Source organism: Meriones unguiculatus, chromosome 14, assembly GCF_030254825.1.
Source record: "Meriones unguiculatus strain TT.TT164.6M chromosome 14, Bangor_MerUng_6.1, whole genome shotgun sequence".
Lineage (NCBI taxonomy): Eukaryota > Metazoa > Chordata > Mammalia > Rodentia > Muridae > Meriones > Meriones unguiculatus.
In genome coordinates, this window is record NC_083361.1 from 47,856,912 (window position 1) to 47,869,147 (window position 12,236).

General features: G+C 46.9%; 1 long non-coding RNA gene and 5 other non-coding genes across 7 annotated transcripts in view; all 6 read right to left on the minus strand.

The window, feature by feature from the left end:
• The window catches only part of LOC132647205 (uncharacterized), a 220,862-nt gene extending 214,542 nt beyond the window's left edge, over positions 1-6,320 (minus strand). For both annotated transcript variants that reach the window (XR_009585532.1, XR_009585533.1), the window contains exons 1-4: positions 6,280-6,320; positions 4,482-4,526; positions 1,133-1,177; positions 730-840 (exon numbers count right to left, since the gene is read on the minus strand). This is a non-coding gene — a long non-coding RNA (uncharacterized LOC132647205). The remainder of the gene's footprint in view (positions 1-729; positions 841-1,132; positions 1,178-4,481; positions 4,527-6,279) is intronic.
• On the minus strand, positions 1,421-1,499 carry LOC132647469 (small nucleolar RNA SNORD115). The gene has a single exon (XR_009585837.1). It is a non-coding gene; the product is annotated as a small nucleolar RNA SNORD115 (small nucleolar RNA).
• LOC132647467 (small nucleolar RNA SNORD115) lies at positions 4,770-4,848 on the minus strand. The gene has a single exon (XR_009585835.1). It is a non-coding gene; the product is annotated as a small nucleolar RNA SNORD115 (small nucleolar RNA).
• Positions 6,321-6,580: 260 nt separating the features above from the next.
• Positions 6,581-6,659, minus strand: LOC132647312 (small nucleolar RNA SNORD115). The gene has a single exon (XR_009585680.1). It is a non-coding gene; the product is annotated as a small nucleolar RNA SNORD115 (small nucleolar RNA).
• Positions 6,660-8,995: 2,336 nt separating this feature from the next.
• LOC132647463 (small nucleolar RNA SNORD115) lies at positions 8,996-9,074 on the minus strand. Its single transcript, XR_009585832.1, has one exon. It is a non-coding gene; the product is annotated as a small nucleolar RNA SNORD115 (small nucleolar RNA).
• Positions 9,075-11,405: 2,331 nt separating this feature from the next.
• LOC132647468 (small nucleolar RNA SNORD115) lies at positions 11,406-11,484 on the minus strand. Its single transcript, XR_009585836.1, has one exon. It is a non-coding gene; the product is annotated as a small nucleolar RNA SNORD115 (small nucleolar RNA).
• Positions 11,485-12,236: the final 752 nt, after the last annotated feature.

Here is a 12,236-nt window from a genome sequence, read left to right on the forward strand (position 1 = left end):
GAGTAATGATAGCTGCCTATTTAGAAGTAGAATCAAGGCCAAGCACAGAAGATAACCGATGGCCACAATGTTAGTCAGGACCAAGTAAGCCAAATTACTAAGAGAATCACCATAAGCTCACTGCTTTCATGGTCAGATGTAGCCAATTCATACATTTCAACACCATGGCCATTGTCCTAGCATTGCTAACACTAATATCCTTATCTGATTTCTACAAGGCCGTGAAGAGCAATCCTGTAGAACTGACAAATATGTGTTGGAGTATGCTATATACATCAGGGAAAACATCACAGGGGATGATTTTTTTCTCTCCAGGGTTTAACTCTCATCTTGAAATTCTGGGGTGAATTCATATTTTGATCACCTGGGACTACCAGATGAGGGTAGACACAGAAGCCCAAGGTACTGTGGAGATTTCTGCTGTAGCTGATAAAACTTCCATGACTGCATATTGAAAATTTCTGAAATGTATTTTGGTCTGCTACTGGAATTCTCACTGAGTCTGATGGCATTGGTACCTGGAAGTTTACACCTGCCCTTATAAATCTTTCTACATGTGCTTCCCAATTGGCTGAAGAATGATCACTGAGTAAGAGATGAAAGAGAAACACATGAGGATATCCAGGGCCAAATATTTAGGACCAAAAGGAAACCCATTAATTTTGGGGATTTCCCTATGTTCAGGTACCGTAGTAAGTGACATAAGGGTATGAATGTGATCACACATACCACACAGGCAAATGTTCCTAAGGAACATTATCTCGGTTGGAGAATTGGAGCTTACTGTCAGCCCATCAATTGCTGAAGCACCAACTCAAAAGTAGCAGAGCACGCAGGAATCTAAGTGAGGTAAAAAAAGATTTGGTAAATCTTACAACACTACTGCAAGAAGTCATCCAAATGAGAAATCCACAGTGAAGGTCTCCTGTCCATGAACATTTGCTAAAGTCTAGTTCTCTGAAAATTCATGATATCCAGGAACTTTGGAATTTCTGCTATAGAAATGGAGACATCTGGGGGCAGAAAATCCTCTGATTCACTCAAAGACGATAATATGAGACCAGTAGAGACTGTAAAACCTGGAGGCATAGTCAGTGGAAATTGTGTCACAAGCCAGGAACTTTCCACTCACCTGAATGGTGTGATGCTGTGGACTGCAAGAGGTCACAGCAGATGACTACAAGAAAAGAGAGAAGACAAAGGCGTGAGCGCTCTGCCCCATGGCAGCATAGTCTAGTTGAGCAGTAGAAAATCAGAAAAGGTGCTGGTCGATGGGGCCTTCAGTGCTCAAACAGAGATGTGCCCCAGGAGTGCATAGGAATCTCCCTCAGGGAAAAAGGTGCTTTGGAAACTAAGGACCTCCGTAAAATTCAGTTGTCTCAAGAAGAAGTAGGCCCTCGTCTCCAACATCCCGTTGGCTGTGCCTCAGGGTAATCTTATTGAGCATGAATTTTATGTCATCACCTCTTTTCGTGACGTTGGGTTGTCATCATAGACCCAGCCATGGACAGACAGAGCTACGCATGCCTTTTGATCCTCTACAATAAATGCTTACCAGAGCCAACAAGACTTCCTCGGAGATAGGTTGTGGTAAGTTTAGCCTGCATGGGATTGCTGGGTCCAGATAAATTCAAGGTACAATAATTGCTTACCAGAGCCAACAAGGTACAATAACTGCTTACCAGAGCCAACAAGATTTCCTCAGAGATAGGTTGTGGCAAGTTTAGCCTGCAAGGGATAGCTGGGTCCCTACGACTTCAAGGGATGCAGGGCAGCTTTTTTTCTGCTCTGTGAAGTAGCACATTGTGAGTGGAGTGGAAGAGAATGTGGTCAGGGCATCTGTATGTCCCCTCTGGCCTAAAATGGTCAGGTCATAGTAATGTGAGGATGCACCTCCAGGAGTAGTGCCTTTGGGGATAAGAGCAGTGAAAGGCTTCTCTTGCATCCTGGAATGAATGCCACGCACCCAAGAATAATGATGGCCAACAATTTAATCAGGGCCAAATAAGCAAAAGCAGTGAGAAGATCAACCTTAGCCTCTCTGCTTCCACAGCCAGAGACAGCCAGCTCCCACCTTTCAGTACCATGGCCATTCTCCTAGCATTGTCTACACCTATGTCCTTCCTCATGTGATTTTGACACTGGTGGAAAGAGCAACCTGTAGGATGGGCAAATATCTGCTGGGTGGTCCTTTATTCATTTGAGAAAACATCATAGGGTAGTCCTCTCTCTCCAGGGCCTGCTTCTCACCTGGAAATCCTCAGATGGATTTCTGTCTGGATCTCCTGGTGCTACAAGACCAGGGTAGGCACAGAAACACAAAGTATTGTATAGGCCTCCTGTCTAGCTGAACTGTACTTGCATGGCAACCCATTGCAATGATCTCAAAAGTTTTGAGTCTACTGCCAAAATCCATAACGTGTCACGGCACATTGTGGGTAGGATGAAAGAGAATGGGCTCAGCGCACTTGTAAGTGCTTTTTTGCAGAAATGGTTCAGGTCATAGTAACCTGAGGATGTTCCTTACTGATTTCTGCCTTTGGGGATGAAATCAACGGTGGCTGCCTATTCGGTCCTAATAGGACAGCAGAGCATGGAAGAGAAGTGCATGCTACAAGGTTAGTCGATGCCAAGGAAGCCAAAATACTGAGAGAATCGCCCTTATCCTCACTGCTTCCACAGTCAGATGAGCCAGCTCACACCTTTCATTGACACTGCTACTGTCCTAGCATTGTTACCACCGACCATCTCAATCCATTTCGAAAAGGCCATGCAGAGCAATCCTTCAGAATGGACAAACATTTGCTGGAGCACCCATTATGCACTAGAGGAAACATCACCAGGGGATGATCCCTTCTCTGCAGGGACAAACTCTCGCCTTGAAATCCTAGGATGGATTCTCATTTTTACTGCTAGCACTAAAAGATCACGGGAGACACATGAACTCAAAGTATGGTGGAGGATTCTGTGGTAGCTCTAATGTTCATCCCTGGCCGCAGGGTGAAAAGCTCTCAAAAGTTTTGAGTATGCTCCTGGAATTCTTACTGTATTTCATGGCATTGGTGTCTGTTTTAGTATACCTGCTCTTATCAGTGGTCCTACCCCTGCTTGTACTTCCTGCTTGGCCATAGAATGATCACCAAGTAAGAGACGAAGAGCAACAGATCCAAAACATCTGGGCCCATGGGTCTCCTCTTAGGCTGATACCCCAACCAGGGACCATTCATGGGGATAACCCAGAAACCCTAGAGCCACCGCCAAGATGCCGCCCTTGGCAGCTCAGTCTCCAGGTTAGTTCCCTAGTAGTGGGAACAGGGACTGTCTTTGACCTTAACTCAGTGGCTGGCCCTTTGAATGCTTCTCCCTGATGGGGAAGCAGCCTCAGCAGGCCACAGAGGAAGATAATGCCGTCAGTTCTCATGGGACTTGATAGGCTAGGTCAGGTGGAAGTTGTGGAGGCCTTCCCCTAACAGTGGACTTGGCAAGGGGCATGGGAGGACATGAGGGAGGGAGGGAGGGTGGGATTGGGTGGTGAGGAGGGAGGAGGCTTGAGCTGGGATGCCAAGTTAAGCAACTGTGTTTTATCAAAAAGAAGAAGAAGAAGAGGAACAAGAAGAAGAAGAAGAAGAAGAAGAAGAAGAAGAAGAAGAAGAAGAAGAAGAAGAAGAAGAAGAAGAAGAAGAAGCAGAAGAAGAAGAAGAAGAAGAAGAAGAAGAAGAAGAAGAAGAAGAAGAAGAAGAAGAAGAAGAAGAAGAAGAAGAAGAAGAGGAGGAGTATATCATAAATATATTTTATAGAAGCTCTTACGTGATTTTGAGTCTACTACTGGAATTCTCACTGTTATTCATGGCGTTTGTGTCTGTGAGATTACACCTGACCTTATCAGCAGTCCTACATATGCTTGTACTTTTTGATAGGATGGAGAATGTTCACCAAGTATGAGAAGAAAGAAACATAGATGATGATATCCAGAGCCAAAGGAACAACCCCGAATCTTGTGATTTCCCTAGTTCCAATTACTAGGCTAAGAGGCTTCGGGGTTCAAATGTGATCGCTAGTGCCAATCCTGGCATTTGTTCTGAGGGTGCTTGGTGATGTGGGAGATTTAGACCTAGTCTAACTGTCGGCACGTCAATTGCTGCAGCTCCTGCTCAAGAGTGGCAGTGCAAGCAGAAACCTAAAATCAGGGATGAATGGATTTGGCGATTCCTACAAATCTACTGCAGGAAATCACCCAAATGGAAAACCCAGAGCCCAGCTCTCAGCTATCCCGTTCTGTCTGTGAACATTGACTCATATCTATTTAAGTGAGAATGATGGGAATCCAGGATATCTGGAATTCCTGCTCTAGAAATGGAGGTGTCCTGGGAAGACCATTCTCTGATTCACCCAAAGACGATAATTTGAGACCAGCAGAGACTGTAAAACCTGGAGGCATAGTCAGTGAAATTTGTGTCGCAAGCCAGCAACTTTCCACTCACCTGATTGGTGTGATGCTGTGGACTGCAAGAAGTCACGGCAGATGACTACAAAAGAAGAGAGAAGACATAGGTGTGAACCCCCTGCCCCTTGGCAGCACAGTCTAGTGGAGCAGTAGAAAATCAGAAAAGGTGCTGGTCGATGGGGCCCTAGGTGCTCACACACAGATGTGGCCCAGGAGTGTATAGGAATCTGCCTCAGGGAAAAAGGGGCTTTGGGACCTAAGGACTTCCTGAAACATCACTCGTCTCAAGGAGAAGTAGGCCCTTGTCTCCCACATCCCGTTGGCTGGGCCTCAGCATAATCCTACTGAGCATGAATTTTATGTCATCAACTCTTTTCGTGACATTGGGTTGTCATCACAGAACCAGCCATGGACAGATAGAGCTACGCATGCCTTTTGATCCTCTATAATAACTGCTTACAGAGGCAAGAAGACTTCCCTGGAGATAGTTTGTAGTATGTTTAGCCTGCATGGGATAGCTGGGTCTCTACAACTTCAAGGGATACAGGGGCAGCATTTTTTCTGCTCTGTGAAGTAGCACATTTTGAGTGGAGTGGAAGAGAATGTGGTCAGGGCATCTGTATGTCCTCCCCTGCCTAAAATGGTCAGGTCAAAGTAATGTGAGGATGCACCTCCAGGAGTAGTGCCTTTGGGGATAAGAGCAGTGAAAGGCTTCTCTTGCATCCTGGAATGAATGCCATGCACCCAAGAATAATGATGGCCAACAATTAAATCAGGGCCAAATGAGCAAAAGCAGTGAGAAGATCAACTTTAGCCTCTCTGCTTCCACAGCCAGAGATAGCCAGCTCCCACCTTTCAGTACCATGGTGATTCTCCTAGCATTGTCTACACCTATGTCCTTCCTCATGTGATTTTGACACTGGCGGAAAGAGCAACCTGTAGGATGGGAAAGTATCTGCTGGGAGATCCTCTATGTATTTGAGAAAACATCATAGGGGTGGCCCTCTCTCTCCAGCACCTGCTTCTCACCTGGAAATCCTCGGATGGATTTCTGTCTGGATCTCCTGATACTACCAGACCAGGGTAGGCACAGAAAGACAAAGTATTGTGTAGGCCTCCTGTCTAGCTGAACTGTACTTGCGTGGTGACACATTGCAATGATCTCAAAAGTTTTTGAGTCTATGGCCGAAATCGGTAATGTCACGGCATTGGTCTTACACCTGCCCTTATCAGTGGGTCTTTCAGGTGGATCTACTCACGATTGGCTGGAGAATGATCACCAAGTAAGAGTTGAAAGAAAACCAGATGACTATACCCAGGGCCAAAGGACAACCCAATGAATCTTGCTCATTTCCCTCGGTCCAATCACCAGGGTAAGTGACAGACATCTGAGTGAGTGTGATGACTAATCCAACCCGGGCAATGGTTCCCAGGGAGCATGGCTATTGTGCAGTCTGATAGCCTTTGGGAACTGTCAGGCTGTCAATTGCTGAAGCTCCTGCTCAAGGGTGGCATTGCAAGCAGAAACCCAAGATCAGGCAAGAATGGATTTCGTGGTTCCTACAAATCTCCTGCCAGAAGTCACCCAAAAGGAAAATGCAGAGTGCAGCTCTCAGGTATCCCATTTTGTCTGTGAACATTCACTCCTGTCTATTTCTGTTAAAATTCATGGATTCCAGGAACTTTGGAATCACTGCTCTGGAAATGGAGGTGTGTGGGGCAGACCCATTTCAGTTTCACACAAAATAAATAAGATGACACCAGCTGACCATTGTAGAAGGTGTAGGGATATGGCCGTAGGACAGGATGTCTAGAGGCAGGATCGTTCCCCTTACCTGGTTGGTGTGAGGCTGTGAGCTTCTAGGGGTCATGGGAGATGACTACAAGACAAGAGAGACGATAAAGGCATGAGCCCTTCATTTGACAGTATAGACTATCAGAGCAGTAGGCTTTCAGAAAAGGTGCTTGTTGGTGGAGTCATCAGTGCTCACACACAGATGTGCCCAAGGAGTGTATAAGATTCTCCCTTAGGAGAAACAAGTGCTTGGGGAGCTTGGAGACCTAGTGATCTCCATATAAATCCCTTGAGAAAGTCTCAAGGAGAAGTAGGCCCTCGTCTCCCAGGTCCGGCTGGCTGGGCCTCAGCGTGATCCTATTAAGCATGAATTTTATGTCATCACCTCTCTTCGTGACATTGGGTTATCATCATAGACCCAGCCATGGACAGACACAGCTACAAGTGCTTTACGATCCTCTACAAGAGCTGCTTACCGGATCTCACAAGACATCCTCAGAGGTAGGTGGGGGAACCTTGAGGCCGCGCTCGGGAGCAGGGTTGAGACAATGCCAAGGGCCTCAGGGACACCATTTCTCATGTCTGTGAAGCACATTGTGGGTAGGGTGAAAGAGAATGGGCTCAGTGCACTTGTAAGTGCTTTTCTGCAGAAATGGTTCAGGTCATAGTAACCTGAGGATGTTCCTTTCTGCTTTCTGCCTTTGGGGATGAAAGCAACGGTGGCTGTCTATTCGGTCCTAATCGGACAGCAGAGCACAGAAGATAAGTACATGCTACAAGGTTGGTCGATGCCAAGGAAGCCAAAATACTAAGAAAATCCCCCTTCTCCTCACTGCTTCCACAGTTACATGAGCCAGCTCACACCTTTTTTTGCCAGTGCCACTGTCCTAGCATTGTTACCACCGAACATATCAACCCATTTCGACAAGGGCATGCAGAGCAATCCTTCAGAATGGACAAACATCTGCTGGAGCACCCATTATACACCAGAGGAAACATCACCAGGGAATGTTCCCTTCTCTGCATGGACAAACTCTCGCCTTGAAATCCTAGGATGGATTTTCATTTTTACTGCCAGCGCTAAAAGATCAAGGGAGACACTTGAACTCAAAGTATGGTGGAGGATTCTTTGGTAATTCTAATGTTCATCCCTGGCTGCAGGTTGAAAAGCTCTCAGAGGCCTTTGAGTATGTTACTGGAATTCTTACTGTATTTCATGGCATTGGTGTCTGTTTTAGTATACCTGCTCTTATCAGTGGTCCTACACCTGCTTGTACTTCCTGCTTGGCTGTAGAATGATCACCAAGTAAGAGACGAAGAGCAACAAATGCAAAACATCTGGGCCCATGGGTCTCCTCTTATTCTGATACCCCAACCAGGGACCATTCATGGGGATAACCCAGAAACCCTAGAGCCACCGCCCAAAGATGCAGCCCTTGGCAGCTCAGTCTCCAGGTTAGTCCCTAGTAATGGGAACAGGGACTGCCTCTGACCTGAACTCAGTGGTTGGCCCTTTGAAAACTTCCCCCTGAAGGGAAACATCCTCAGCAGGATACAGAGGAACACAATGCCATCAGTTCTCATGAGACTTGATAGGCTAGGTCAGGTGGAAGTTGAGGAGGCCTTCCCCTAACAGTGGACTTGGCAAGGGGCACGGGAGGACATGAGGGAGGGAGGGTGGGATTGGGTGGTGAGGAGGGAGGAGGCTTGAGCTGGGGTGAAGTGAAGCAACTCTGTTTTATCAAATAAAAAAGAAGGAGAAGAAGAAGAGTATAACGTAAATGTATTTTAAAAAACTCTTACATGGTTTTGAGACTACTACTGGAATTCTCACTGTGTCTCATGGCATTTGTGTCTGTGAGATTACACCTGACCTTATCAGTGGTCCTACATATGCTTGTACTTTTTGATAGGATGGAGAATGTTCACCAAGTATGAGAAGAAAGAAACACAGATGATGATATCCAGGGCCAAAGGAACACCCCCGAATCTTGTGATTTCCCTAGGTCCAATTACTAGGCTAAGAGGCTTCGGGGTTCAAATGTGATCGCTAGTGCCAATCCTGGCATTTGTTCTGAGGGTGCTTGGTGATGTGGGAGATTTAGACCTAGTCTAACTGTCGGCACGTCAATTGCTGCAGCTCCTGCTCAAGAGTGGCAGTGCAAGCAGAAACCTAAAATCAGGGATGAATGGATTTGGCGATTCCTACAAATCTACTGCAGGACATCACCCAAATGGAAAACCCAGAGCCCAGCTCTCAGCTATCCCGTTCTGTCTGTGAACATTGACTCATATCTATTTGAGTGAGAATGATGGGAATCTGGAATTCCTGCTCTAGAAATGGAGGCGTCCTGGGCAGACCATTCTCTGATTCACCCAAAGACGATAATTTGAGACCAGCAGAGACTGTAAAACCTGGAGGCATAGTCAGTGGCAATTGTGTCCCAAGCCAGCAACTTTCCACTCACCTGATTGGTGTGATGCTGTGGACTGCAAGAGGTCACGGCAGATGACTACAAGAAAAGAGAGAAGACAAAGGCGTGAGCCCCCTGCCCCTTGGCAGCACAGTCTAGTGGAGCAGTAGAAAATCAGAAAAGGTGCTGGTCGATGGGGCCCTAGGTGCTCACACACAGATTTGCCCCAGGAGTGTATAGGAATCTGCCTCAGGGAAAAAGGGGCTTTGGGACCTAAGGACTTCCTGAAACATCACTCGTCTCAAGGAGAAGTAGGCCCTCGTCTCCCACATCCCGTTGGCTGGGCCTCAGCGTAATCCTACTGAGCGTGAATTTTATGTCATCACCCCTTTTCGTGACATTGGGTTGTCATCACAGACCCAGCCATGGACAGACAGAGCTATGCATGCCTTTTGAACCTCTACAATAACTGCTTACCAGAGCCAACAAGACTTCCTCAGAGATAGGTTGTGGCAAGTTTAGCCTGCACAGGATAGCTGGTTCCCAACGACTTCAAGGGATACAGGGGCAGCTTTTTTTTTCTGCTCTGTGAAGTAGCACATTGTGAGTGGAGGGGAAGAGAATGTGGTCAGGGCATCTGTATGTCCTCTCTGGCCTAAAATGGTCAGGTCAAAGTAATGTGAGGATGCACCTCCAGGAGTATTGCCTTTGGGGATAAGAGCAGTGAAAGGGTTCTCTTGCATACTGGAATGAATGCCACGCACCCAAGAATAATGATGGCCAACAATTTAATCAGGGCCAAATAAGCAAAAGCAGTGAGAGGATCAAACTTAGCCTCTCTGCTTCCACAGCCAGAAATAGCCAGCTCCCACCTTTCAGTACCATGGCCATTCTCCTAGCATTGTCTACACCTATGTCCTTCCTCATGTGATTTTGACACTGGTGGAAAGAGCAACCTGTAGGATGGGCAAATATCTGCTGGGTGGTCCTTTATGCATTTGAGAAAACATCATAAGGGTAGTCCTCTCTCTCCAGGGCCTGCTTCTCACCTGGAAATCCTCGGAGGGATTTCTGTCTGGATCTCGTGGTGCTACCAGACCAGGGTAGGCACAGAAACACACAAAGTATTGTGTAGGCCTCCTGTCTAGCTGAAATGTAGTTGCATGGTGACCCATTGCTACTGGAATTCTTACTGTTTTTCATGGCATTGGTGTCTGTCAGAGTATACTGCTCTTATCAGTGGTCCTACCCATACTTGTACTTCAATCTTGGCCGTAGAATGATCACCAAGTAAGAGAAGAAGAGCAACAGATCCAAAACATCTGCGCCCATGGGTCTCCTCTTAGGCTGATACCCCAACCAGGGACCATTCATGGGGATAACCCAGAAACCCTAGAGCCACCACCCAGATGCAGCCCTTGGCAGCTCAGTCTCCAGGTTAGTTCCCTAGTAATGGGAACAGGGACTGTCTCTGACCTGCACTCAATGGCTGGCCCTTTGAACACTTCCCCCTGATGGGGAAGCAGCCTCAGCAGGCCACAGAGGAAGACAATGCCTTCAGTTCTCATGAGACTTGATAGGCTAGGTCAGGTGGAAGTTGTGGAGGCCTTCCCCTAACAGTGGACTTGGCAAGGGGCATGGGAGGACATGAGGGAGGGAGGGAGAGAGGGTGGGATTGGGTGGTGAGGAGGGAGGAGGCTTGAGCTGGGATGCCAAGTTAAGCAACTGTGTTTTTATCAAAGAATAAGAAGAAGAAGAAGAAGAGTATAACATAAATGTATTTTATAGAAACTCTTACATGGTTTAGAGTTTGCTACTGGAATTTTCACTGTGTCTCATGGATTTGTGTCTGTGAGATTACACCTGACCTTATCAGTGATCCTACATATCCTTGTACTTTTTGATAGGATGGAGAATGTTCACTAAGTATGAGAAGAAAGAAACACAGATGATGATATCAAGGGCCAAAGGAATACCCCCGAATGTTGTGATTTCCCTAGGTCCAAATACTAGGCTAAGAGGCTTCGGGGTTCAAATGTGATCGCTAATGCCAATCCTGGCATTTGTTCCTAGGGTGCTTGGGGATGTGGGAGATTTAGACCTAGTCTACCTGTCGGCACTTCAATTGCTGCAGCTCCTGCTCAAGAGTGGCAGTGCAAGCAGAAACCTAAAATCAGGGATGAATGGATTTGGCGATTCCTACAAATCTACTGCAGGAAATCACCCAAATGGAAAACCCAACTCTCAGCCATCCCGTTCGGTCTGTGAATACTGACTCATATCTATTTGAGTGAGAATGATGGGAATCCAGGAAATCTGGAATTTTTGCTCTAGAAATGGAGGCGTCCTGGGAAGACCATTTTCGGATTCACCCAAAGACGATAATTTGAGACCAGCAGAGACTGTAAAACCTGGAGGCATAGTCAGTGGAAATTGTGTCGCAAGCCAGCAACTTTCCACTCACCTGATTGGTGTGAGGCTGTGGACTGCAAGAGGTCACGGCAGATGACTACAAGAAAAGAGAGAAGACAAACGCGTGAGCCCCCTGCCCCTTGGCAGCATAGTCTAGTGGAGCAGTAGAAAATCAGAAAAGGTGCTGGTTGATTGGGCCCTCGGTGCTCTCACAGAGATGTGCCCGAGGACTGTATCGGAATCTGCCTCAGGGAAAAAGGGGCTTTGGGACCTAAGGACTTCCCTCAACATCACTTGTCTCAAGGAGAAGTAGGCCCTCATCTCCCACATCCCGTTGGCTGGGTCTCAGGGTAATCCTACTGAGCAGGAATTTTATGTCATCACCTCTTTTCGTGACATTGGGTTGTCAACACAGACCCAGCCATGGACAGACAGAGCTACGCATGCCTTTTGATCCTCTACAATAACAGCTTACCAGAGCCGACAAGACTTCCTCGGAGATAGGTTGTGGTAAGTTTAGCCTTCACAGGATAGCTGGGTCCCGATGACTTCAAGGGTTGCAGGGACAGCATTTTTTTCTGTCCTGTGAAGGAGCACATTGTGAGTGGAGTGGAAGAGAATGTGGTCAGGGCATCTGTATGTCCTCTCTGGCCTAAAATGGTCAGGTCAAAGTAATGTGAGGATGCACCTCCAGGAGTATTGCCTTTGGGGATAAGAGCAGTGAAAGGCTTCTCTTGCATCCTGGAATGAATGCCACGCACCCAAGAATAATGATGGCCAACAATTTAATCAGGGCCAAATAAGCAAAAGCAGTGAGAGGATCAAACTTAGCCTCTCTGCTTCCACAGCCAGAGATAGCCAGCTCCCACCTTTCAGTACCATGGCCATTCTCCTAGCATTGTCTACACCTATGTCCTTCCTCATGTGATTTTGACACTGGTGGAAAGAGCAACCTGTAGGATTGGCAAATATATGCTGGGTGGTCCTTTATGCATTTGAGAAAACATCATAGGGGTAGTCTTCTCTCTCCAGGGCCTGCTTCTCACCTGGAAATCCTCGGAGGGATTTCTGTCTGGATCTCGTGGTGCTACCAGACCAGAGTAGGCACAGAAACACACAAAGTATTGTGTAGGCCTCCTGTCTAGCTGAAATGTAGTTGCATGGCGACCCA